This window comes from Suricata suricatta, chromosome 11 (assembly GCF_006229205.1).
Source record: "Suricata suricatta isolate VVHF042 chromosome 11, meerkat_22Aug2017_6uvM2_HiC, whole genome shotgun sequence".
NCBI classification, from domain to species: Eukaryota; Metazoa; Chordata; class Mammalia; order Carnivora; family Herpestidae; genus Suricata; species Suricata suricatta.
In genome coordinates this window covers 63575390-63603326 of record NC_043710.1, presented here as the reverse complement: position 1 = coordinate 63603326, position 27937 = coordinate 63575390, and the positions used below count along the sequence as shown (strand labels likewise).

General features: G+C 41.4%; 1 protein-coding gene across 2 annotated transcripts in view; it reads left to right on the top strand.

Annotated features, from left to right (window-relative positions):
- Positions 1-773: 773 nt before the first annotated feature.
- Positions 774-27937, top strand: part of RAB30 (RAB30, member RAS oncogene family) — an 80711-nt gene continuing 53547 nt past the window's right edge. Inside the window, exon 1 of one of the 2 annotated variants that reach the window (XM_029956595.1) lies at positions 774-794. The gene's annotated coding sequence lies outside the window, so the exon portion shown is untranslated. Of the gene's footprint in view, positions 795-1480; positions 1700-27937 lie in introns of those variants that run through there. The other variant, XM_029956593.1, reaches the window with a different exon arrangement.

Below are 27937 nucleotides of genomic sequence, written 5' to 3'. Positions count from 1 at the left end.
GAAACAAGGCAGAACATTCTGTTTTTGTAGTTATCACCTGCATACATCGGAAAGACTTTCTACCAGGTTTTTATCATTTTTAATCACTCTCCCTAGCCTTTCCTGATAGGAGAGTCCATTCATCAGCTGTAATACTACTAACAGGTGAAATGCATACCCTTACTGACCCAAAGTAACAAGTTTTGTTTTCAGAACTGTGCAAAAGGGAGAAAAACAGCTTAAAGTATTATCGCACTTTTAACCCTTCAGACACCCTCAGGAGGAAAAGAAAATTTTCATCTTTCACAGTGTAGATAGACTCTGAAAAAGAACAAATACACAGCATTGTTTCAGTAACACAATTAGAAAAAAAATACAGTTCATCTGAGATACTGTGCAAGATAACTTAAAGACCACTGACTTTGGTTTCAGTTAAAAAAATTAGTTCCTAAGTAACCGTATTTATGGAACACCACAGATGAAACACTAAATGTATTTTCAAAATAAGTTGGTGATTAAAGCTAATGAACATCCTGTCTTGTATTTTACATACTGACATACACTCTAGTTTATCCAAGAACCCACGTTTCTCCGAAACCGATAGCCAGCTGCCTATGGGCCTGTCATTAAAAATACCCTGGGCATTTTAAACCGGGTGTCACTCCTTTAGACCTTTCTTAGTCTTTTCTTAATTGCGGCGCCAAAGCACAGTCCGTTTCTGGCTTGGATACTAGAGCCGACATCGATTTCTTTGGACACGTCTGCAAATCATTCCTTAATGAAAAACCACTAAGGGTCCGAAACTTTGCGGAGGGGTAAGTAAGGCTGGAATATCAATGACAAAAAGGTAAAAATAAAATTGGGAGAAATAACCCAACTCCGTGGGTAGAAGCTGGCTCCTCCGACCGGTGAGACGGGTAGCCGTCCGGAGTCTCCTCAGCCCAACAAAGACACTATCGTCTCCGAGTGTCCTGTTAGCGGACCTAAATGATGCTCTGAGCCCAGAAGCAAACCTACTCCCTCAACCTCTTAATAAGAAAAAGGAGCAAGAGGTATAGGAGGCCTATGTACAAGCTGCTGGACCGTGAGGCCGAGGCCCAGTCGGCCTCTTGATTCTGCCTCCAGCAGGACCCGCCCTACAACCTGTCCCCAGATGCCGCCTCCACACCCAGGTCCCCAGGTTCGGGCCTTAGGCTCTCCAACCAGTTTATCCTCCACCTCACCGTCCCCACTGCACCACCACTCGGCTCGCACGCTCCCTAAAACCTCAGCCTGGATCCGCGGAACCGTCCCAGCACTCCTAACATGGCGGCCGAGTCCCCTTCGCTCCTTTCGCCCACTCCGGGCACGTCCGACCTTGGCGCATTTTGGGCTTTGTAGTTCCCGCGATAGCCTCGCTGTCCAGCCAGGCCTTTAGAGGACTACGATTCCCAGAATGCACTGCTCCTGAGCATGGCTATTGGGGCCTTTTGGGCAGAGGGATGATGTCATTGCAAAAACCCCACTGCATTCATTGTGCTACGGTCTATCCACCCCCCTGCTGCTGCTGGGCTTGCGATTGCCGCTTGCTCCAGCTGAGCTAAGAGTAGCAGCAGCACCAGGGCAGGGACTCACTCCAGCCCTTGGACTTAGGACATCGCTACACGTTCCCTTGCCTGCGTGACTCATTCGCACATCATTTTTGTTTATGCCTGGGGTGGGGAGAAATATCCCAAACCAGGTGAGTTGAAGTGATTTATTCAAATGGTTCTACCAAGTTAGTCCTCCCGCTTAATTCTCAAGGCTTTCTTTTGGGAAGATGGGGGCGGGAGGGCTGGAGAGGTGCTCGCAAGTGCTGCTAAGCGAAAAGCTCTGCAATTTGGGTCACTGCAAAGAACAACTCTAGCAACCTTCCCCCGCCGGAGGACCGATTCCTGCCAATTCCCTAGTCGCAACTCCCCTCAACCTTTTTGAGGATGGGAGAGGGGGGCTGGGCTGGGGAGGATGTTGGAAAGTGCTCTTGGAAAATCAAAAGAAGGCAGAGGTGGGGGGACTGCAGTCCTGTCACAGACCGCCCCGAGTGCGGAGGTTTGAGTGGGAAGGGGTGATGCGTGGGGAGAAATGGAGACAGTGATTTACTGTCGTTGCACTACTTTAGAACATTTCTATGTCGCTCGGGCAGACACAAACTATTTATTTTTAAGATGAGCGTGCTTTTTCTGAGTAGGTTAAGTTTTGTGGGGCTCTATTTTGTGTGTGTGTGTCTATGTCGTTTGTCTCGCCTTTACTGCTGATTTGAGGTGACAGTGTCCTTTAATGGTGCACTCCCTGCCAGTCAGAAACATTTCACGTGTCTAAGGAAGCTTCTCTTAGGCTGCTGGAAGCAGCATTTTTGTTAAGTGTTTTTCTTCTGCCGACTGCAGGATTGTTTGGAAGTGGAGCCGACAGATTTGTGCTCGTGTGAGTGTTTTAAATTATGTTGCAGTAGGCTCCTTGCCACTGACAATGGTACCGGAATGAACTGCGTTTCGTGAGGCACAATCACCAGTCACAACTAACGGTTTGGAGAAGGGATCATTAGGGAAACCCTGGTTCATTTTAACGCATTAGGGAAAAGGAAAGTTAGAAGTACTGTTAACCTTCATTTACCATTACTGAAAGGTACTCAAAAGGTACCTTGTGAAAGAAGAGTGATCCTGGCTAGGGAAACTCAGGAGCATAGTAGTGGTTTTTTGTTTGTTTTTTTGGGTTTTGTTTTTAAGCGAACGATGCATTTAATAGGACAGTAAGCATTCTGGATTGTATGATTTTGGCTTTTTTCTTGTAAGTGTTATTAGGATGATTAGTGCAATAAATGTTACTTGGAGATAAACAGCTGGCTGACTCCAGAACAGATGGGGCCAGTCTTAACTGAGAGATCTACAACCTTGGAAATGAATGGAGTTGGGGTCAACCACACCCCCTCCTGGAATGTCAAAAGAAGGAGAAATGCCAGAGCATTTTATGCTTAACTCTAAACTGCGAAACCTGCCAGGTCAGGCACTGAGTAAAAGTCGTCACTAGTTGTCTACTGCTGCTGAACAAATTTTGTTCATTTTTGATTCAGACCCTTAGATCTCCAAAGTTGCAGCTGGATGACGCTTCGTTAAATGCTGCTTGTGACTGAATGCAAAGGACAGTCTATTGTATGGGCTTTGCAGCAGAGTGATTTATTACGATGCAATGAGCAGCTTTGGGATTTGGGAAAAAACTGCCTGGCTTTGCCTCTCTCTACGCTTTTCTGGTGCTAACTGTTTCTTTTCCTGGGCATGCTACCCTTTTCGCCTGTACCTTCCTTGCCCCACCCCTCTATGTCTCTTGAAATTCTTTCAGTTTCTTTCCGTGTTTCTCCATTTACAATTCCCATTTTTCCTTTCCATTTCAAAATTTCCCTCTTATTACCAATATATCATGCCTCTCCAAGTCTTTTTCCAATCTCTGAATGCCCTCCCATTCTCTACCTCACCCCGAAACTCCAGGGTGGATATAGACTGTGTGAGTATTTGTTCCACAGAGTCCTCTTGGACTTTTCTCTTTCTTGCAGTGGGTGCCAGGCAAGATGAGCAGCAGTAAGCCTGAAACTTTGGACTTTGTGGCTTCTGTAACAGACATAATTTGGCCTCAGCAGCGTATAGACAGTGCATGTTGCCATTGAGCACATGTCACTGTTCTTTCCATTGGTACCTGTGTTCAGAACTGCCAGTGTGTTAGCAAGGTTTTTAAATGCTTTACATGAGGGGCACCTGGCTGGCTCAGTTGGAAGAGCAAGAGACTTTTTACCTTCGGGTTGTGGTTTGAGCCCCATGTTGCATGTAGAGATTACTTAAATAAATAAAAACTTTAAAAAAATTGCTTTACATGAAATGTTCTTAGTTCCCGGAGGATAAGAAGACTTCAAATAACTTCTGCCTCATTTAATACTTTTCTTCTCCCCTGATTCCTGCTCTAGTAAGTGGTGGGAAGGTCATCTTTTCTGTTGACTGTTGAGGAGCAATGCAGGTGACCAAATTGCCCGTTTGGTGTTTTGTTTTGTTTTTGTTTGAAGACAGTTGGAGTGGCAACAGTGTTCCCTCCTGTGGCGTCTTCTTTCTGGATGAAAATATTTGTTATTTTATACCGCCCCTTAAGGAGAAGGGTGTGGTGGTATTATGTGTGTTTGTTTAACATTCATGCTTTTCTAGGCATAGAGAGTCTGATTTCTTGGTGGTATGGAGGCAATCAGTGTGATTGGTGTGAAACCAGGCAGATTCAGAAGCTGTCTTCCTAGACATCTCTCTCTCACCACCTTCTTATTACTTATTTTCTTTTTTGAAAAAAATTTTTAATGTTTATTTACTCTTTGAGAGAAAGAGAGAGAGAAGAATGAGCAGGGGAGGGGCAGAGAGAGGGAGTCACAGAATCTGAAGGCGATCCCAGGCTCTGAGCTGTCAGCACAGAGCTCAACTCGGGGCTTGAACTCACCAAGTGTGAGATCTCCTGATCTGAAGTGGAGGCTCAACCAACTGAGCCACTCAGACTCCCCTCATTACTAATTTTTTTATTCCAAGGTCCAACCTTTCCTACCCACACTTTTTGGTGCTTTGAGGGGACCAATGTGCTGAATGATGGGTTAGATTTGGGCCCATCACTACCTCTGCCACCTTGAATAACTATGCATTTCTTTCTGCCTCTATTTACATATTTGCAAATGGATAATGATCCTTGCCTGTTGGCTTACTTAGCCTCATGTCATCTTAGCCTGTTACCATTTGGTCCCAGCTCATCATTCTGATAACAAATATTAATTGAGCAGCCACTGTATTTTCAGGACTGTGGATATATCAGTGGAAAGAGAAGTTTCCCCTGCCCTCATGGAGTTTCTATTCTACCAGGGAGATGATCATTGGACAAGTAATCACAGTGTGATGAATGTTACTGACAAAAAGGAGATGTGCTATAATGTGCTCTGAGTGCCTCACTGGTGCTTTCACCTTGTCTAGGGGAATCAGAGAAGGATTCCTATAGCAGGTGACACTTTAAGAAACTTGAAGAATTAGTAACTTAGGTTGTCAGTGAGAAGTGTTTACAGGGGCACAGGAAGGCTTCTGACAAGGGAAACTGCATGTTCAACGTACAAAAGAAAGAACAGTGAATATGAGGACTTGAAAGGAGGTCCTTAGTCTATGGAAGCAGAGCAATGGGAGAGGGATCAGACCAGGCTGGAGAGGTGGGCAGAGTCTAGAGAGCTTTCTGAGCCTTAGGTGAATTTATACTAAGAGCAATAGGAACCTAATGAAGGGCTTTAATTAGCTAGATAAATTTATATATGTAGAATAATATGGAAAACATCACCTTGGCTGTTACGTGAAGAAGAGATTGGGGGGGAGGATTGGCCAAAGTGAATGTGTAGATGAGAAGTAGCAAGTCATTCTTGCAGTCTGCATGAGGGATGATGGTGCCTTGAATCTAGGGTGGTGGCAGATGGTTTGGAGAGAAGGAGAGAGATTGGAGAGATGCTAAACTTGAAGATGATAACTGAAAAGATTGCTGATTGATTAGATGTGAGGATAGAGGGAAGAGGGAGTCAAGGTGACTTGAGTTTTTCCTTGAGCAACTGGAAATACCTTTTTAGTAAAAGAGAATACTGAACAGAGACCAGATTTTTGTTTGTTTGTTCAAGGAGGGAGTTTTAGGCAGGTTGACTTTGAAGTTCCAAACAGACATGAAGCTCTTTCTCTCCTTCCGCCTGTCCAAGTGTAGGATGTGGCATAATGGACTTGAAGATAGCTCTGTGAAGCTTTCTAAAATCAGGTGCTCCTTATTTGTTAGTTGTATGATGTTGGACATGTTATGTTCTTTTTCCGAACTTTAGTTTCCTCATCTGTAAAATATATTTATTCTGTTAATTTATGCTGATTCCCCCCAGCTGTAAATGCACCATGCTAAGAATACAGTATTGAATGAGATAGTGTTTTCTTTGGACGAATTCACTTGATGGGGGAGACAAACATAAATAGTTACATAAGGAGAGTCATGTAGGCCAGGCTAGGAGACCACAGTCGCAAGGAAGGCTTTCATTCTTTCTTATGAGTGAGAGGGGCAAGAGACCTTTGACCTGAGACATAAAGCAAGAGAGCTCTCCAGACTATTACCAGGCACCAAATAGAGTATCTAGCACAGATTAGAGACTCTGAACATTTGTTGACCAAGTAAATTAACTTAAGTCACTGAGTGTCCATTCAAAAGCAGGAAATATCAGTACATTGGAAGAGGGCATTTAAGTAATGCAAGTGGCAAATATGAAATGCTTTTAACAAATCCTTTAAAATGTATTTCTGAGACCTATAGCCTTTGAGATATTTTGTAGATGAGTTTTAGGGAAATTCAGAAATATTTCAGATCTGCTTTCTTTTTGGGCTGAACTTCCTTTATTCAAGTTAGTTTCTCAAAAATAATTTAAACATTTTATAGTGTTCCCTAAATTAGTGGGGCTCAAACTTTTGAATTTTATACATAAGCAAAATTACAAAAAATAAGATAAAATTGGCTGAGCTGTTGACAATGATTATTTTTCTATAGTAAAGATATATTTTTAAAGAATGAGCTCTTCACTTTTATCTCATAAAATAAGGGACATTTAATATCAAAAGTTGAGGGAGACCATACTTTTAAAATTACAAATATATTGAGCTTTATGAAAAATCCTCTACATTGTCTTTATTTTTCTCATTTTGTTGCAGAATATTAAAAAAAAAAGATGAACAAAACACCAGAATGTTATAATAGTTTATGGAACCATTGCCCTATTTTCTTGGCTATGGTAGAAATGTGGCCCATCTCCAAATAAGAATACTTCCAAATATGGAAGAATTTTATATAGATAACAGATAATTTGTTTTCAGTTCCTTCTCCATAGTAATCCAACCGTTGAAAACTAGATAGGTCTCTGCAAGATGTGTCTAAGGTAGTGGTTCTTCAGTTGTCCCTGGAGGGTCCTCACCATGACCCCTGAGATCATATGTTTAAGTGTGTGTGTGTGTGTGTGTGTGTGTGTGTGTGTGTGTGTGAGAAAGAGAGAGAGAGAGTGAGAGAGACAGAGAGAGAGAGAGAGAGAAAGAGAATGAATTCACATGGGCATGCACATATATTTCTGTCACTATAATATGTCTTTCTTTGGGCAAGTTGTTTAACCTCTCCTAACCTCAAGTTTTTTGCAAGATTGTTGTGACGTTTAAATGAGATAATATATTTTAAATGTCTGGCACTATCCCTTGTATAGCTGATTTTCATGGTAACTGTTTTTAACATTATATTTATTTCTTGGTTTAACTAGTTTATTTATTGGCTGATACTCACCGAGTACCCACAGTGATACCACAAAGAAAAAGATAACACTAAAACTGGACAATCTGATGCAGTGAGAAGTACACAATATCACTGATGCAGAATTCTTGCCAAAAATGTTTAACCCAAATCTAATCATGAGGAAATAATCAGGGAAATCCAGATTGTGGGACATACTGCAAAACAGCTGGCCTGCGATCTTCAAAAATGTCAATGTCGTGAAAGAGAAATAAAACAAACTAAAACAAAATATATAGGGGACTGGCCTAGATTACAGGAAACTGTAGAGCTATGACAATCAAATGCAACATGTAACTCTTGATTGGATCCTGGACTTAAAAAAAAAAGCTATGAAGGACATTTTGGGGGCAATTGAGGAAATTTGAATAGGAGCTGCATATTAGATAATCAGTAACAATGTTAGTTTTCTTAGATGCAATAATGCTTCCATCTGCTTAGCCTGACATGTTGTGGATATCAGTGTCTAGATCAGTTGCCGTTCCTGAATGTCATCGTTAGCAATGTCACAAGAAAGTTAGAAGACATGAAGGGCTGCTTCAGAAGGCAGTGATTTTCTTGGTCACTGCAAGTATTTATTTAATCAGCCTGTGTATGGGCTGTGATACCGATTATTGGGGATATTATAAGTGATTTTTAAATGTCCTTTCTAAACACTATCCTGTTATTCTATAAGAGTGCAAACTTTTAGGAGTGCCTGGGTGACTCAGTCAGTTGAGTATCTGACTTCAGCTCTCATGTCATGATCTCATGGTTCCATGGGTTTGAGTCCCACACTGGGCTCATGGTGTCCGTTCAGGGCCCACCTCGGATCCTTCTGTCCCCTTTCTCTATCCCCTCCCCTGCTCGCTCCCTCTCTCTCTCTTTCTCAAAAATAAATAAAACATAAAAAAAAAAGAATGCAAACTTCTGGAACTGGCACGCTCTCTTTGGTATTACTAGAGGAAGTAACGCTAGTGGAGCACTAGCTGCTCCCAGTGCGAAGAGGAAAGGATGGCGAGGGGCACACTGAATGTGTATCTTAAATGTTTTTTTTTTTTTTTTTTGAGTCTAGACTAATAAGATTAATCAAAATTTTTACAGAAATAGACAATGAACTGGATATGGGAAATTCTCCTTACTTCCACCTCGCAAAGATTTGTCTGATTTTACCTCACTTTGAGATTCTGATATGTATCCCTTTGTCATTTCCCCTCCCCCCACATATACTGGTGATACTCTTATAATATATATAATTCTGTTTGCTGTCTCTTAATATATTTTGAGTATTTGTCCCACATATTTGCATGTTGTTCTAACTTACCTGTCTTAATTGCTGTCAGACACTGCTGCAGTGTGCATTTGAGTATGCATCCTTTTGTGATCAACTTGCGGGAATATTTCTGTAGGATACATTTCCGGGGGTAGAAATGCTTGGTCAGAGGTTGTAAATGGTTTCCCTTTAATTGTCCCCCGGATTCAAATTCTTATCAACAGTCTTTGACAGTGCCATTTCTACGTACCTTTGCCAAGTCCAATAGTCACTTACGCTAAACTCTTATTGAAGGAAAGGAAGTTGTGCTGGGTGGACAGAAAGTGGGTAAAAATGGAATCATGGAGCTCTTGCTCATTTTGTGATAACTGTGATAATACAGGTGAGTATGTAGATAATGTGGAAATCTCTGGAAGAAATAAAATACATTATCTCTGCCTACAACATGACATGATGTTTAAAAAGTGAACTGAAACAATAAAGCAGCTAAGAGTTTTCCCCAGAAAATGTTTCAGAAAATTTTTGAGTTATGGTTAACTTCACTACAATGTGGACAGCATCTCCTTGAGATGAAAATAGCCTCTACAGCTCACTTCCTCCGTCTCGTCCCACAACCACTAGGAAGGGGAACTTAAGCTCCACTTTTAAAGTAGCTGAATCAGGTAGTTTAAAAGCCCCACCTTCATCTTTCTGAATATCAATGGAAGCAATCCCAGGGCAGATTTTTGGCATTTTTCTGTAGAAAAGGTATGAATTTAGGAGTGGCAATCAGTGACTCACTCTGTCCCAGCAGAGATCCTGGGGAAAGATTCCAACGTTTACCAGCTATGAATTATTTCCATTCTTATGTGGCTGGGTGGAGCACACAGATTTGAGCTCTGTGCTATGTGGAAATTCATTTTTTCAAGTCTCAGTTTCTTCTTCTATTAAATGGGAGTTATTTTGAGGTCAAGATGAGATAATGTATATAAAAGGACTTGGGCAAATTTATATGTTCATAAATATGTGCTGTTGTTAAGGGGCTGCTGTCTCTCACCGGGGCAGCTCATATTATTCTTTCATTTAATTCCAATGGCATTTGTTTTCCAAATGACTTTTTTTTTTAAGGCATTCTGTTCCCTAATGTCTCACTGTTACTTTTTCAACCAATATCGGTGAGCATAAGCTAAATGGGAGATTCTGTGCTGGGTTTTCTGATAAGGAAGCAAAGGTGGGACCATCAGGAGCCTTCCTTCTTTCCCACTTTTATTCTAGAAGACTAATATGTATCTTTTTAAAATTTATTTATTTATTTTGAGAGAGCACTAACAGGGAGGGGCAGAGAGAGAGGGAGGGAGAGAATCCCTAGCAGGCTCTGTATGGTCAGCAAAGAGCTAGACGCAGGGTTCAGTCTCACAAACGGTGAGATCATAACCCAAGCTGTGATCAAGAATTGGACGCGTAACCGACTGAGCCATCCAGGTGCCCTGAGACTAATGTTTTTTAATGAGAGTCTTCAATCAAAGATGCTTTACAAATACAGAGTATTATGTATGCTGTTTTATAATCTCAAACTTAGGGGGTAGATATTAGTTCCATTTTTTCCATATAAATGAGGAAACAATTCTTAGTGAGATTAAATAACTTGTTTTGTTTTAAAAGTTACCTAGCTTTACAAAATTTGCAGATGTAGGCCCTAGGTAGATTTTCTGGAACCAAAACCAAAAGCATCTCCAGCTGCTTCCTGTTTTTGCCTTGCCTTCTGATCAAAAGTATAAGCTTCATGAAGGTAGGACTGGCTGGTGGCATTTACTTTGATAAGGTTCCTTTTACCTTCAAGTTCACGGGGAAGATGTTTCCTTAGATCTGCAGAGTTAGCGAACGGTGTGCACACATACACTTTCTTTCCCCCCAAAAATCACTTAAGAGTGAGTTGCAGACATAACGACAGTTTATCTCTAAGCTCTGGAATGTGTATCTAAGACACAGGGAATTCTCCCATTTACCCCAATATCATTACATTGAAACAATATTTCTCAGATTGCCCCAGTTGTCTATAATCATTCTTCCCCGTTCTCTCTCTGTCTCTCTCTCACCCGCTTAAGGAGGGCTCCTTAACACAAAGTAATTGTCTCTTTAGTTTCCTTTAATGTAGTGTAGTATTGTTGTACCCAGATTTTAATATCGCCCCCAAATACCAGAGACCGCCAGGGAGGCCGAATCACGCATGCAAAAGCAAAGGACTTTATTACGGGCTTATATAAGCACAGGCTCACAGAGACTCCACCAACGTACTGGTTCCACCTGGAGCGAGCCCCGAGCGTGGGCGGGCAGGGCCTTTTATGAGTTTGGGAAGGGGAGTTACAGGAAATTGTGACACAGGTACAGGGGTCCAATCATTATAGCATCACATCATTGACAGTAACTTTAACCAATTACAGAGTGGACCCAGGACCCTCAGGTAGGGCGTGACTAGTCTTAACCTCCATCTTTAGGCCTGCCCCCAGAAATGTTAATGGTGTTAGCTGGCCTTCAAGGTCAGAGGGGAAACATGAATCAGACCTGCATCCTTACAGTATCTTGGCCTTTTTTTGTCTTTTATGACGCTGAAGTTTTGAAAACTCCAAGTCTGTTGCCTTGTAGGCCATAAATTGGATTTGTTTAATTGCTTTCTCTTTAACAAACTCCAGTAAAATACTTGTAGTAGGAATTCCACATAGACAACGTTGCATCCTTTTCTTTGCATCACATTAGGTGACACACAGTATCAGTTTGTAACATCACTGGTGATGTGAGATTTGATCATGTGGATGAAGTGGTATTGCCTGATCTCTTCCTTGTAAAGGTACCTGTTTCTCTTTGTAATGAGCAAAATAGTCTGTGGGATGATACTTTGAGATTGTTTGAACACCCTGTTCCTCGACAACTTTTACCCAATTGTTTTAATGTATACTGATAATCATGACCTAGCTCAATAGTATCTATAAAGGATGATTTCCTTCTATATTTATGAACCATGTGTTTTTCTGATAGATTAGCTTTCAACTCCTCCTCTTCCTCCTCCTCCTTCTTTTTTACCTGGATTCCTTGATTCTTTTTAACTACCAGTGTGTTATAATCCATTACCAACCTTCTGCCCATTTACAAGTGAGGAAATTAAGACTCAGAAAATACAAGTGACTCACAGCAGAGGACAGATGCAGACCCAGTTTTGACGGACTCCGCTGCCTCATGGCAGTCCAGAAACAAAAGGTCATCTGATGAAATCAAGTTAAAAAGAATGAACAAGCATTGCATCATTGTTGCTTATGGCAAATGATTGGAAACAACCCTAAGTGTGTGCCAGTGGGGAACAGGTTAAATAAATGGGTATGTTCACACAAGGGAAACTATTAAACCACAAACAAGAATTAGGGCATTCTCTAAGTACTGATATGGAGAAATATCAAAGGATACATGAAATGAAGGAAGGTGCAGAAGAGTGCATATTTTTGTGAAAGAAGCGGGGATAAGAAAATATATTTATTTGAACTTGCACAAAGTACCCTGGAAGGATCTTATGTAACAAAGTAGTTACTGGTATAGGGCTGTAAAAATGAGTGGGGTGTGTGTATGCATGCGAGTGTGTGTGTGGTGAGATTTCTTAAGATTTACTATTTTATAAGGTTAACTTTTATAATAGCTTTATTGGGGGGCGCCTGGGTGGCTCAGTCAGTTAGGCATCCAACTTCTGCTCAGGTCATGATCTTGCAGTCTGTTGAGTTTGAGCCCCGCTTGCTGACAGCTCAGAGCCTGGAGCCTGCTTCAGATTCTGTTTCCCCTCTGTCTTTGCTGCTCCCTCGGTCATGCTCTGTCTCTCTCTCTCTGAAAAAATAAACAAATATTAAAAAAATAAATAAAATAACTTTCTTGGGGTATACTTTATTTACACATCACACAGTTGACCCATTTAAACCATACAATTCAAGGGTTTTAAATATGTTCAGAAAGCTGTGCAACCATTATCACAATCAACTTAGAAAATTGCCATTATTTTAAAAGGAAACCTTGTACTCATTAGCACTCATTTGTCATCTCCCCCACTCCTGTACCCTGCCTCCCTCCTGCCACCTGTCCCTGGCAGCACTTTCTGCCTCTACTTTCTGTCTCTATAGATTTGCCTATTCTGAACCTTTCATATAAATGGCATCAGGCAGTATGCGGTCTTTTGTGATTAGTTTCTTTCATTACCATGAGCTTTTCTTTTCTCTCTCTCTCTCTCTTTTTTTTTTCTTTTATAGTTTATTGTCAAGTTGCTTTCCATAAAGCACCCAGTGGTTTTCCCAACAAGTGCCCTCCTCCATGCCCGTCACCTCCCTTCCCCTCTCCCCCTCCCCCATCAGCCCTCAGTTTGTTCTCAGTATTCAAGAGTCTCTCATGGTTTGCCTCCCTCCCTCTCCCCAACTATTTTTTCCCCTTCCCCTCCCCCATGGTCCTCTGTTAAGTTCCTCCTGTTCCACTTGTGAGTGAAAACATACGGTATCTGTAGCATGAGCTTCTCAAGATTTATCTGTGTTGTAGCATGGATCAGTTCTTGTCTTATTACCAAGTAATATTCCATTTTATGGATGTACCTACCACACTTTATTTTTCCACTCGTCAGTTGATGGACATTTGGGTTGTTTCCACTTTTTGACCACTATGAATAATGCTATCTGCATGCATATACAAGATTTAAAATGTACATTTATTTTTGGGTGCCTGAGTGGCTAGGTTGAGTGTCTGACTCTTGATTTCAGCTCAGGTCATGATCCCAGTCATGGGACTGAGCTCCACGTCGGGCTCTGCACTGAGTGTGAAGCCTGCTTAAGATTCCCTCCCTCTTTCTGCCCCTCTCCCCCACTGATGTGCTATGTCTCTAAAAATATGAAATAAAATATTTAAAAAATAAATGTACTTTTGTTTTTATTTAATCTGCATTTGTACCTAGGATTGGGTCAACTGGTAACTCTATGTTTGAGGAACTGACAAATTGTTTTCCAAAGCAGCAGTACCATTTTACATTCCCTCTAGCAATGTACAAGGATTCTATTTGTCTACCTCCTTGCCCACACTTGTTATTATTTGTCTTTTTTATTATGACCATTCTATGCACATGTCACATTGAGTTTTGAGCCATAGAAATGTAATACCAATTATTCCAAAAATAAAATTCAAATGAAAAAAAAAATAGAAAGAAATGGCAGCTCAAAAACAAAAGTTTCAGATGGCCAGCCAAAGGGTCCCAGTGTGGCAAGATGGCCTTAGGGTAAGGATGATTTCAGGTTTTCCTTGTTCGGCCTAGTGTCCTGATGCATATACATTTCCATCTTCTGCTTTTTAGTAGTACCAGTTGACTTCTCCTCCAGTGCTCTCCCAGGTTCATTACCCAGAGAGTGGGGGGCTTGGGTATAAAGTACTACCCTCAGGATTTCTAGTGTTTTTGAAGTAGCTCTAGAGACTCAGTGACTAGGACCATGCTGTTTCTTAAGTTCAGAGAAATAAAAGGATTCTCTGGGCCAAGAGGGGTCCTCATATTGTTTTCCCCGGCGTGCATGGTAAGGGCATTAGACAAAGATGCCTTAGTGATTGGTAACTGGTCTAGGAAGCAGTGGGATGCTTTTGAAGAATCTCAAGTGTGGGAGCCTACAAAATGGAGTTTGAATTTGTGCTCTGGCACTTTTAGGCTGTGTGCTCTTAAGCACCTCCTAAGTTCTCTGTACCTCAGCTCTTTCATCTATGATAGAGGAGCCTGCTAGTCTAAATATCCTTCAAGATACTAACTGATTACAAAGGAGGCAAGAGTGAGTTTATAGTGGAGAAACATTGCAGACACCACTTTTGCTAAATGATCAAAGTTAATACCAGAGATGGGACAGGCCATTATCTGAGAAAGACACATCACTTGTGTGGCATTCCTGCCTAAAATGCATAACTTGAATCTAATCATGAGGAAATATTGGATAAATTTAAATGGAGAAACATTCTACAAATTAAATGGACTGTATTTATTTAAAAATGTCAAGGTCTTGAAAGACAAAGACTGAGGAATAGTTTTGGATCAAGGGAGACTAAAGACACGTAGAAGGTAAATACAACATATGATCCTGAATTGATTTGAGCAGAGAAAAATGTTTTCTTTTGCCATAAAGGACTTTTATTTTATTTGGTCAATTGGTGAAATTTGAATAAGAGTTGAGATTAGATTATATATTCATATTAATTTTCTGATTTTGATAACCATATTGTAGAATTTAAGGGATTGTCCTTATTTTTAAGGAAATACTAAGTGTTTAAGGATAAAGTAAAATCTATATCTGAGAGAATGATAAAGCAAATGGATAAAATATTAACACTTGGGTAATCTGAGTGAAGATTATATATAAATACTTAGTAATTTTCTTCAAGGTTTTTTTTTGATAAGTCTGAAATTAATTCAAAATAAAGAAGTAAGAAAGGAGAGAGGGAAGGTGTTACCACTCAGAGCATAGGCTTGTTGTGAGCTTTAGACGCAGCCCTATATGTCAAGGCTCAGCATGGAGCTTGTCACCTGGCAGCCTTATGGTACATGCGGACGTCCTGGCATGGGCAAGGCAGCTGGTAGCTCTTAGCTGTTATTTGGGAACCAAATTAAAATTGACGTGGCATGTGGTGACAGTATTGTTAAGAATCTAGAATTGGTGGGGTGCCTGGGTGGCTCAGTCGGTTAAGTATCCAGCTCTTGATTTTGGCTCAGGTCATGATGTCACAGTTTGTGAGTTCAAGCCCTGCATTGGGCTTTGTATTGATAGTGTGGAGCCTGCTTGGGATTCTGTCTCCCTCTCTCTACCCCTCCCCCACTTGTTTTTTTTTTTTCTCTTTCTCTCAAAATAAATAAAAGTAAACTTTAAAAAAGCAAAATTGGGAGAGAGATAAAATCATATTTAGTTACCCATTTAATAAATTACCTCAATATAGTGTTAAATTTACAAGGAGTCATGATTATCCTAAGAAAGTTAGCGGTTATGATCACTTGGGGCCATTTTGGGGCCAATATTAGCATTTGGGCACTTCCTCTTACCTTCTCTCTTTTTTCTCTTCCCCCTTCCCCCAACTACACAGTCAAGTTTCTGACTTTGTCTGTGAGAGCCATTTGAATTAGCCATGTCAAATGTTAATTGTTTTGGCAGGCAAAAAGAAGCTTGAATAAGCTTTTCCTTCTAAGACACAAAAACTTGCCTTTCTAAGAGCTAACTTTGGAAGGAATGTTTCTGGTCTGGAAAATTCGGATAGCAACCTCAAAAGAATTCCTGTCCTAGAGGAACTGGGAGAGGGGTGGGGAATGCAATTTCCTTCGAGACAGATTGAAATAAATACATCTGTCTGAAACAGTAGTAAAGATCAAGATCTACTTATTTCATCTTTTTACTCAAAGCTTCAAAACATGAATTATGATTAAATTCAAAATAGATTTAGCCCAAGCACCTAAAAAAACCTCAAGTAATCCTGATTTTAAAACATTAATGAGAACTTGGACAGGCTGCTTTGCTAAGGGAGATGATTCTTAGTATAACATGTAAGTCTGTCCCTTTGAAGTGACACAATTTCCAGCTCATGTGCTGCAACTGCATAGCTCAAGGTTCCACATTCAGTGATACTGTTGCTGCTTTCTGTTTTGACTATTACCTGTTGTAAATGGTTTGATCTGATAATTTTTTATGTTCTTTGCTTTTAAAGTTACCATGGCCAGGAAGTTAGATGCCATGTTTGTATGTGCAATAAGATATATATATACATATATACATGTATATATATATATATATATTTTTTTTAAGTAATCTCAGTGGGGGCTCCAACTTACGACCCCAAATGAGTAGTCACATGCTCTACTGACTGAGCCAGCCAGGCGTCCCCAAGTTACTTTTATTATAGGACTTTATAATAATAATATTGGCAAATATTTTTTGAGTTTATGATGTGTCAAGTGCTATGTTAACTGCTTTACATAAGTTGTAGCTTTTAGTTGTGGCAAAAACCACATGAGGAACTGCAGCTCTGAGAGCTTAAGTAACATGCCTAAGATTAGACAACTAGTAAAATCAGATCCAGGACCAGAAATCAGGACTGTCTTACTGCAAATCCAGTGCTTTTCTGCTGTGTAAGGCTGCCATTTTGCAGATTTGTGGGGAAGATGATTACTTTTTCACTTCATTTTTGGAGCAGATTCCTGTCTTATTTACTTAATGGGTATTTATTGAGTGCCTATCACATGTTAGGCACCTAGAGAAGATTGAGACCCAGGCTTTGTCATTAAGAAGCTCACATTCAAGTAGAGGAGATAAAGCAGATACGTCCCTATATACCCATGTTCATAACAGCATATTCACAATAGCCAAAGGGTGGAAGCAACCCAAGTGATGCATGGATAAGCCAAATGTAGATGTGCAGACAGAAGCCTTGAAAAGGAAGGAAATTCTAACACATGCTACAACATGGTTGAATCTTAAGGACATTATGATGGGAGAAATAAACCAAGCACAAATGGATGAATATTGTACGATTACATTTATATGAGGTACTTAGAATAGTCACACTTCTAGAAGCAGAAAGTAGAGTGTGGCTACCCGGGGCCAGAGGGAGGGAAAAATTGGGGAGTTGTTATTTAATGTGTATAGAGTTTCGGTTTTGAAAAACAAAAAAGTTCTGGATGTTGGTTTTACACTACTGTGAATATACCTAACACTACTGAACTGTACACTTAAAAATGGTTAAGACTATACACTTTATATTATGTATATTTTATGACAATTTAAAAAAAAAGCCCAAACTGATATACTCCTCCTACTATGTGGTAGAAAGTAATAAGTGAGACAATAAAGACTGATGAAGTCATAGGAATTAAAGAGGTTTTCTAGACAGGGTAGCTCTGGCTAGGCAGTGGAAAAATGGGTCAGATTTATGTGGCAATGAGGAAGGTAGGAAGGGCAACTCAGGTAAAAGGGAACAGTGAGCAGTGTTACAGAGGCTTGATGCTACTTAAGGATCCAGGTCCAGTGAGGAACAAATCTCCAAGTGGCTCTATAATTATGGGTGTCCCAGCCACCGTCCATGTGGGCAGAGACTTAAATGCAAAGTCTAAACCAGGTTCGTGAAACTGTGGTATGCTGGACAGGGACTCCTTTATGATTCATTCAGTAAACATATATTTAGCACATAGTGCCCATACTATGCTAGGCACTTGATGTATGTTGACAGATGCAATGCCCCCAACAATTCTGAAGTTATTAATATCCCTAATTAACAGGGGCAGGAATTGTGACTCAGAGAGATGAAGTAACTTGCCCAAAGTCACATGACTGATAGGTAGCCGAAACTAGACTTTGCCTGTGGAGCCTGTGCTCTCCGTATCCACCAAGCTACACTATCTTCTCTTGGGGGTGACTGTGAACTGATGTCTGCCTTTGAACTCACAGTAAAAATGGCATGTGACTGCTACTACTTGTCATCTTCTTGCTACTTTGAGACTACCTTGGTGGAGTTACCTTGCAGCCCTGAGGCCCTGCTTCCTTGTCTGTGAAATGAAGACCTTGTATTGGACTAGATTATTTCTAAGGTTTCTCTCAGATCAAAAAACTCTATTAACTTATTCATCTGTCCATCTACCTATCCACCCATCCATCCAACACTAATTTGGTGCCAGGTATTGAGCTGGTGAGTACTGGGACTGGTAACTGAGATTCGGCAGAACACGGTTCTTGCCTGAAGGGAGATTGTGAAGGAGATGAGATGGATGATTATTGCACAGGATGGCCACAGCGCTGGTAGTGGTGTAGACAGAAGACTGGAGCATAGAGAAGGGGAACCTGTCCCTGCCTTGGATAAGTGGATGTCAAGAGTAAATTATTCCAAAGACTAAGAAGGTAATGAAGACCACAAGAACCTTATCCTTCTTGTTGTTCCTATGGTTATAAGTGCACTGTGTATTTATTAAATTCAGTTAAGCTTTGTTGACCTTAGAACTCCTTTTCATTTTAAGCCTTGTGGAAAGTTTAGTTGAGTTTGACAGGTGTGTGCAGCCAAATATTGATATAGTTTGAATTCTCTTTCAGATTGGAGAAAGATGGTAAAGTTGAAGAGAGACCTAGGAGTTAATTTTTTTTTAAAGGAAATTTAGGAAGCATGGAGTAGACTAGTAAGAGGCCCAAGGACTCAAAGAGTTATTTCAGGTGTTCACAACTAAAGTCACAGATGATTATATTTCAAAGAGGCAAGGGAAATGGCCAACATATTCTTTCAAGACTATTAAGGACCAGTGAATTACTAAGAATTAGAATGACTCAGTATTAGAATTCCAACACTAAGGAACTGAAGTGAGGATTGAGGGGGAAAAGTTAAAAGAGCTAAACTTATTGAACAGCTAATACGTATCAGGCATTGTACATTTATAATTTTGTTTTATTCTCCCCACAGTCTTATGTTTCACATATGGACTCAGTTGAGGCTCAAGGAGGTTTAACTTGCTTAAGGTAACAGCTAACAGGAAACTGAGCTGGGACTCAAGCCCAAGTTGGTTAAAATCGAGGCCTTTGTCCTTTCTGCTTCCCCATGTTTCTCCTATTGATTTTCTATTTCTGGTTAGAAAATCCACACCAGAAAACAGGGCTTCCCTCTCATCCTTGGAGCCTAGAAAGTAGTGATATTCAGAGGTGGCCAGCTCTTAAAAGTTTCCAGCATGCCAAAGGACAGCTCCCCCAATTTCCTATGTCTTCCTTCTGAACTGGTGGGTCACTGGCTCCCAGAGGTAAATGGCTCTTACTAAAATGTTAATTCTCCCCATGACGTTCTTTTGCCTTTCTTGGTAGTATATGATTGTTTCTTCCTGGCAATTTGTCTCGTAGAAGTGGCTCAAAAAAGGCATCTGAGAGGGGCACCTGGGGCTCAGTTGGTTAAACATCAGACTCTTGATTTCAGCTAAGGTCATGATCTCCGTTTGTGAGCCCAGAACCCGCATTGGGCTCTGCACTGACAATGTAGAGCCTGCTTGGGATTTTCTCTGTTGCTCTCTGTCTGCCTCCCTCTTTCTCTCAAAATAAATACATTTTAAAAACTTAAAAAAAAAAAAAGTCCCCTAAAAGAATACTGATTGAAGGCAGCTCAGTTTAATGTATTTGATCCTCTCTCCTTCCCCCTCTCACTTCGCTTGCCCTGGATCCTATCTTTGGGGTCCTGAGAGAGCTTAGCTTGTTGCCTGGCTCTCATAGGCATCCATCTCTGAGGTTCTGACAGGATTACATGTAAGTCTCCACTTTTAACCCCTTATTTCAGGCTCCTTCCTCCTCGCTCAAGGGCTCCCTGTGGACGTAAGCTATGGTGTCTTGTCAGGGAGTGTTTTCCCAGCTTGTTCTGGAGGCAGGCCAGGCATTTATCCTGGGCCTTTAACCCCCCAGAAAGCTCCCATATATGGTTACACAAAACAGCAAGCTGACCTCCAAATGGGCTAATGAATTATAGCAGTGGGGAAATGTCACCAGCGGGCCATTTCTCTGCCCTGGTATTCCATAGTTTGGGCTACAGTGAAACAGACAGAGGGTGTAGGGTAAGGAGATTGGAGTTCAAGTCTTGGCCCAAGTCACAAATGCTGGGGCTGGGAGGCTTGACCTGTCTGAGCATGTGTTCTTAGCTCTAACTGAAGGACTGATGACAATCCTAACTTCATACCATTGTGAGACGCAAACAACTCAATGTATAGTGTTGAAGTGCTGTATAACAAGCCCGTAGAATGTACAACAGATGTCAGTGCTTGTTGTTATAAAACAAATTTGGCTCAATGAGAGACATTTCTGGAAAGTGAGCAGGATGCATGCTCTGTCATCTCTGGCCCCAGTTCCTGGCAAATCTTTTTATTGCTCAAGTAGGCATGCATGGTATCATTCTCATGTTTATTTTTGTAATCTTTTTCGTTTATAGTCTTATACAGACTCCCAGAAGCTTTGGTGATTCTTGAATATTTATCTTTGAAAGCCATGGTCAGGGTTATACACTCATACCCAGAGCTAGTCACCCCAGAGTAATTACTTGGATTCTTAGAGCTGTATGTGCATCCATTTCCCACGAAATCCTGGGACAGCAAAGCTGGCTGTGTATGATAAACGAGGTTTATCTTGCTTGCTAGGATTCTGGATGGTTGGGAACTCCTGAGGATATTTGATAGTAGGTGAATTCTAAGGCAGGACTGTTAAAACCTTGTATATGCTTCTGGTAATGAAATGAGAATGGGGAGAGAGTATCTCACTGTAAGTGGTTTATGAGTTTAGAGCTAGAAGCCCTGGAAAACTGAAGAGTCTTCTGTGTATTGTAATAAGTTTGTTGGGATTATTACTCTGTTCTGAGAAATCTTCTAGGTGTTCCTCAGACACTTGGAGGTTATTGCTTACCATTATCTTCATGCCATTTCAAATGATTGCAATTCATTCTTCTTGGCTACGTTTCTCAGAGCTCTTTGAGTTGTAAGTGAAAGAAACCCAACTTAAACTAGCTTGGGCAAAGAGGGACATGAGGGGAAGAATGCTGGAGTATTTCATATAACCATTGGAAAGATGGGTGCAGCTGGAGCCAGGAGGTATTAGAGCAGGTAACTGCCCTAACAACCCCCAAATTTTGGTGCTTAACACAAACGAAGTGTTTTTCTTGTTCAGATAGCGGTTCAACATAGTTTTTCCTGGTTAAGCCACTTTCTCTGTTTCAGGGACACAGGCTTCTTCCATCTTTTGGCTCCCTTGTCCTCTGTGATAGAATTCTCTCCTTTTAACCTGCAGATGGAGAGAGAGATTCAAGGATCTCACGTGGGAGGTTTTCATGGGCCAGGTTTGGAAGTGGCTTAGTTAGTTGGGTCCTCATTCCATCAATTATTACTCATTACATGAGTACATGACTCCTCCTAATGGCAAAAGAAGCTGAGAAATATGGCCTGCTTGCCCAGGAAGAAGAAGAAGAAATAGGTTTGGTGAGCATGTAGCTAGTTTGAGCCACACAGGCACTCAGTGTAAAAATTCTGTCTTTTGCCTTTGCTTATGTTCCTACATGGTCACCAAATGCTCCTAAATGTTGAATCTCACTGTTGTTAAAGCAAAGAAGTGACCTGCATTCTTACTGGCTCTAAGCAAAAAATTTCAGAGTAATGGTTGGCTCGGTAGGATCATGTGACCATCTATGAACCAATCAGCGGTGGGCAGGAGGGCAGGGTTACTTAGCCTAGATGTGGCCACTCGGAGCCCCCCACTTGGGCTGCTCCTCCGGAAGGGGGAGTCGTTGTGAGACACAAAGCCACTCTATTTACTAAAAAGGCCCAGCCTCTCTTTTTGTTTCTACTCTTGTGGAAAATTCAGCAAAATTTTATAGTCATTTTTCCAGCCCTTCTTACCACAGCCACATCAAAAGATGGGATTTCACTGCATCAGTGACACCATTATTTCTTTTTCTTTTAAAGATTTTATTTTTAAGTAATCTGTTCACCCAGTGTGGGGCTCAGACTCACAACTCTGTGATCAAGAATCACATGCTTTCCTGACTGAGCCAGCCAGGTGCCTCAGACACTATTGTTTCTAATGTGTACAGGTATCCTATTCAGCACTGAGAAAGAAAGAGAAAATAAGGTTCCAAATAAACTATGAAACCATGCAAAGATGCCATTCATTGTGAAATACATCCTAATTGCCTGTCAAAATATAAAAGATGTTTTAGGATTGATGAAAGATGGCATTCATTACAACCAAGCTGTATACTTTCATGCCTTAGTACTGCTGTTCTTTTGATTCTTCAGTCCATTAATTTAAAAAATATTTATAGGCCTGGCAACAGGAATAAAAGATTCAGTTTCTACCTTCTTAATGCTTACTGCCTCTCCCCCTTTTCCACCCTGGTGTTAGGGAGCACCTGCTGTGTGCTAGGCAGTCTGTTGGGCATTGAAGGCTCAAGAAGGGATATGAACTCTTTCTCAAGAGACTTACAGCTTGGGGGAATAGAAACAGTGGGGTGTAGGAAGACAGTCATACAAATGGAAGAGTAAATAAAGGATCACAGGTCCCATTATTAAGGTCCTTACCAGGTACAATGGGCCCCCAAAGTAGAGAGAATGGTCAATTCTGCTTTGAGGAATGAGAATGTTTGTACTGTGTTTATTAAGATGACTGTGCACTGTTGAAAGAGTAAGCAGTGGTCTATTTTGAGTACTAATATGCAATTTTTGCACATAATCCTGATAATAACTAAGTAGGCCAACATGTTTTCCAACAGGTGACCTATTTGAGTCACCTAAAACTTCCTATTAAATTTCACAATCAAGGGGTGCCTGGGTGTCTCAGGCAATTAGCCATCTGACTCTTGATTTCGGCTCAGGATATTATTTCACAGTTCATGAGTTCAAGCCCCTCACTGGGCTCCAGCCTGAGAGCAAGGAGCCTGCTTGGGATTCTCTCTCTCTGTCTTTCTCTGCCCCCCCCAACCCCCACCCCCCGCAAAATAAATAAACTCTAAAAACATAAACGTCACAATAAAAAGGCACATGTGGGTCTCTTTTCTTTATGCAAACATTAATGAATAGTCTGCAAAAGCTTTAGAGACAAAGTGAGTAAATACCAGATTTACTGTATGGTGAAGGCAGTCGGCTTTTTCTGTACATTAGTTATCAAGACTTATGGGTGACTTCCAGGGATTGTTTTTAACTGTGTGATGATTTTCCACTCCCTTGTGGATGCTGTGGATCACATCCAGAGGGAGAACAGCAGGAACATCCAAGAAGGGCTTGATGCAGGCGCTCAGGGCGGTGCTGGGTCCCCACCACAGGGTTGGCAGGGGTGGGATTTGGAGAAAATGTAGATGAGGCTGTTTGGGCCTGGGCTCAGAGAACAGCCATTGCAGGACTTTTCCTTAGAAGGTCCCAGAGCTCTGACCATATAGCCTGAGTGCTGGATCCTTGTCTCTCAAGCAAGGATGCCAGATAAGGTAAAGGCCATTTTCATTGGTTGAAAAACATGAAAACACCAAGACTCTCAGAAGTAAAGAGTTTTTTGGTTTGTTTGTTTTGAGGTTCATACAGAGGTCAGCAGAAGGTCAGCGTCTGTCCAACTGTTCTGGCTATAAGAAAAAGCTTACTTAATGAGCCTGGAAAAGAATCCAAATTTAAACTATTCTTTGCTCCTCTGGTTTATGAAGAGCCTGGAAATGAGCACTGTGATATTCAGGATTTTTTTTCTTTGGAACTTTCCAGGCCAGTATGTCTGGAGCATAGTGCCTGGAGGTAGGGGTGAGAAGTGGAATCCACCTCATCCTTCGGTGTGGGATGGGGGTACTTCAGACTTCTCTGGTCAGCTGAGAGAAGAGAGCTCCATGTAGCTTCTTTAGAGGAAAGTAGAGAGGGTGGAATCTCTCCATCAACTTTGCAATTCCTGAGGAACAGTCTGACAATGAAAGACCTGGTTGGGTGTTACTAGACTTATACTAGGGGTGTTTGATTGCAGGGTGGCAGAATAGCACCCCAGCCCCCTTCAGGAGGACTCCTTGTAGGCAGACAGAAAGAGGAAGAACCAAGGAAAGGTTTATAGAAAACTCCACAAAAGCAGAAACCCATCCTTTGAAATCCGCACAAGGTATATGCCCAGGAGTGATTTATGGGTATACAGAGAAGGAACATTAAAAGAATAATTGTTGGCTGTTTATTTTGGAAGAGTATGTGCAGTAAGAGTGGAAGCAGGGAGCTTTATTTTCTCCTTTACCTTGCTCCAACTTCCATTAGTGTTAATAGGATCATATATTCTAGACTTTACTTGGCTTCCTGCCCTGACATAAATGTTTGAATTCCTTGTTTTGCTATTATATATGAACAACAAAAGGGAAAGAAGGAAAGAATGTTGAGAGCTAAATTATCCTATGTGCCTTATAGTGGATGGGATTTATTCTCTTGGGTCCCCGCCACTATTAAGATTATCTGATCAGATGATCTGTGTTTCTGAGAGCTACATCTAGACAGCTTTATAACTTGTTTGTTTGAAGTGGTTTGTTCAGGGGATGGCTAAATGTATTTTTTATTTGGTGGAACAAAGTGATCGGTGATCTGGGTTATCTGAGCTCCGGGCCATCACCGGTGTCATCCAAAGGGCCAGTAGAACTGAGTGTTCCCCCTGTTGTGGCCGGTTGATCCTCGGGGCATTTATTAGGCAGTCATTTGATCCACATTGACCCAACTTACCCTTCTGGTGGAGGATTCAGTTCTTAGGGTTACTGCTACAGATCCATTTATTCAATCAAACAAATAACAGTTGGGGTCCTGCCGGGCCTTGGGTATTGTTTCAGTGTTGGGAATACTGGTGCAGAGAGCCGAAATCAGACTGTTCAAGGAAACCCAGTAGAGGTAGGATGCAAAAATTTCCGGGTTTGAAGGGACTTTAGAGATAATCCCATCCAGGCTCAGCAAACTCTTTCTGTAAAGGGCCAGAAAGTGAATGTATTCGGTTTAGGGGGCTGGGGACCACATACTGTCTATGATGCGTATTGTTCTTTGTTTGCTTTTACAACCATTTAAAAATGTAAAGATCATTTTAGACCTGGGGTGGAGGGCATAGTCTGGATTTGGACCGTGAGGCATAGTTTTCTAACCCCGGATCTAACCCATCCTCCACCCTTAAAAATTTATTATTAAAGTAATTTCTGCACCCAATGTGGGGCTCAAACTCATGACCTCAAGAGTAAGAGTTGCATGCTCCAACCCCTGAGCCAGCCAGTGTTCCCAGGGCTACCACCCCCTTTTTTTCAAAGACAGAACTAAGAGCCAGAGGCTGAAATAATCCCCTTATGTACCTGCCCTCCTCCCACCTGCCAGCAACCAAAAACACAGCTAGTTCTTGATACTGTTAGGTTGTTGACCCTTAATAAAGGACCCCTAGAGGTTCAGGCCCACACTTCAAGCTGCTTAGTTACTTTTCAAATACACAGTTTGGTCCTGAGGGAAGTAGGAATTTAATTATTATTTTTTATTTATTTATTTTATTAAAAATTTTTTTTGACATTTATTTGTTTTTGAGAGAGACACAGAGTGTGAGTGGGGGAGGGGCAGAGAGAGAGGGAGACACAGTATTAGAAGCAGGCTCCAGGCTCTGAGCTGTCAGCACAGAGCCTCATGCGGGGCTCGAACCCGTGAACCATGAGATCATGACCTAAGCTGAAATTGGCCACTTTACCCACTGAGCCACCCAGGTGTCCCTAATTATTATTATTTTTTTAATGTTTTTAACATTTTTTTTTTGAGAGACAGAGAGAGACAGAGAACAAGCAGGGAAGGGGCAGAGAAAGAGGGAGACACAGAATCTGAAACAGGCTCCAGGCTCTGAGCTGTCAGCACAGAGCCTGATGTGGGGCTTGAAGTCATGAGCTGTGAGATCACGACCTGAGCCAAAGTCAGACACTTAAAACAACTGAGCCACCCAGATGCCCCGGAATTTAATTGTTACGTAAGTCATTAGGTTACCTACCACATTCCGGGTACTGTGTCTGGAACTGAGATGGTAAAATTAGCACGACAAGATCTGCAGCGCTCCATCAGGCCCGTAGTTGGTGCAGGCAGGGAAGATGGTGGTGTGGAAGGTAGCATGTGGAGATGAAGAGTGGGTGTCTTTGGGGCATGAGAAAACACTCCTCCCTCGGCATGTGGGGTGCTTCAGTAGGCGTATGAATGTACCCATTCATTCACGGGCACCTCCCACACTTGTGTTTTGGAAGCCACTAACTGCCTAAAAGAAGGGGAAAGAGGCTCGCCTTCCTCCGTATTTGCTTTTTTTTTTTTTTTTTCCTGTGGGGACTGATACCTTATGCACATCCCATATATGCATGGGTGAGCTATGAGGTTAAAGGAATTAACGTGGAAAAGGATAAAGTTGGCTTATCTGGAAGTTGCTTTGTTTGTACCTTTATCTAGGCCAGGGCACTGACACATGTATGAAACATAGAAGAGAGGCATAGAACCATTTAATATTTTTGAGCTGGAAGGGCTTTTAGAGCTCACTAAGCTATACCCTTTCATTTAACAGATAAAGAGCATGAGGCCCAGAGATGTCAGATTTCTTACTATGGGTCACACAGCTGATTCATAGAATGTCAGCGTTGTAAAGGCCCTTAACAGATATTTAGTATAACCACCCAAATAATGATAAAGAATAAGAATCAGAGCCAACATTATTGAAAGTTTATGGACATGAATGGTAATACATATCACCTCATTTAATTCTGACAGTAACTCAACGTAATAGGTAAGATTACCATCCTCGTTTTACAGCTGAGGAAACTAAGCTTACAGAGATTAAGCAAAATTTGCCCAAAGTTACGCAGTCGGTAAGTAGTAGAAGCAGGATTCAAGTCCAAGCTGGAGTGCTTAACCTGCTCAGAGCCCTTTACTCCCACATGAGTGTGACAACTAAATGGGACCTCACTGGCTTAGCAGACCCATGTCTGATGTCTCGTCCTTTCACCAGATGTATATGCTAATATGCAGGTGTGCGCCAGGAAAGCCTATTGCTCTGCAGCTGTCTTATGGTGTCACAGAACAGTTTTGGGAGTTAATGTGCACAGTAGAATTCTGTTTGAACGTCAAATTTCCCTTGAAGATGTGAGAGCCTGGTTGGTTTCCCTAAATCTGGTGACGTTTGTGGAGGCAACTAGAAGATTCTGTCTGCATGCGTTTCCCTCTACTTTTTGCACAACTATTTAGATTTAAAATCGTGGCTTTAAACTATAGTCTGAAGCATCCTCGGGTTCGTGGGCTGGAGAATCGAGGGTTCTGTAAGAAAAATTGGGCATCGGTTTGGCTTTGAACCAAACGATGCCTACAACAAATATCTTTGCTGAATTAATTTTTTAGTTCTGATGGATGAGAACAACCGACTCATCAGATGTACAATACCTTGGGATGTTCTCTTTCCTTTCTTATGCAACTTGAATGTTTTTCTCACCTGACAATGGTAATACATGGGTTTGTTTGATTGGAGTTTTTTTTTTTAAGTCAAAGACATTTTAGCAGATTTGTAGAGGTTATTCTTTAAAAACAAAAAAGAACCCCTGTCTACCTAGATTATTGTTTTTTACATAAGGAATATCGTGGGCTTTGTTTGCATTGTAAGCAGAGTTTGTCTATATGGCAAGGTCCTTACATTTTATTTTATTTTTTAAATGTTTCATTTATTTTTGAAAGAGAGAGTGGGAAAGAGAGGGACAGTGTGAGCAGGGGAGGTCAGAGAGAGAGGGAGATACAGAATCTGAACACAGGCTCCAGGCTCTGAGCTAGCTGTCAGCACAGAGCCCGACGCGGGGCTCAAACCCACGAACTGC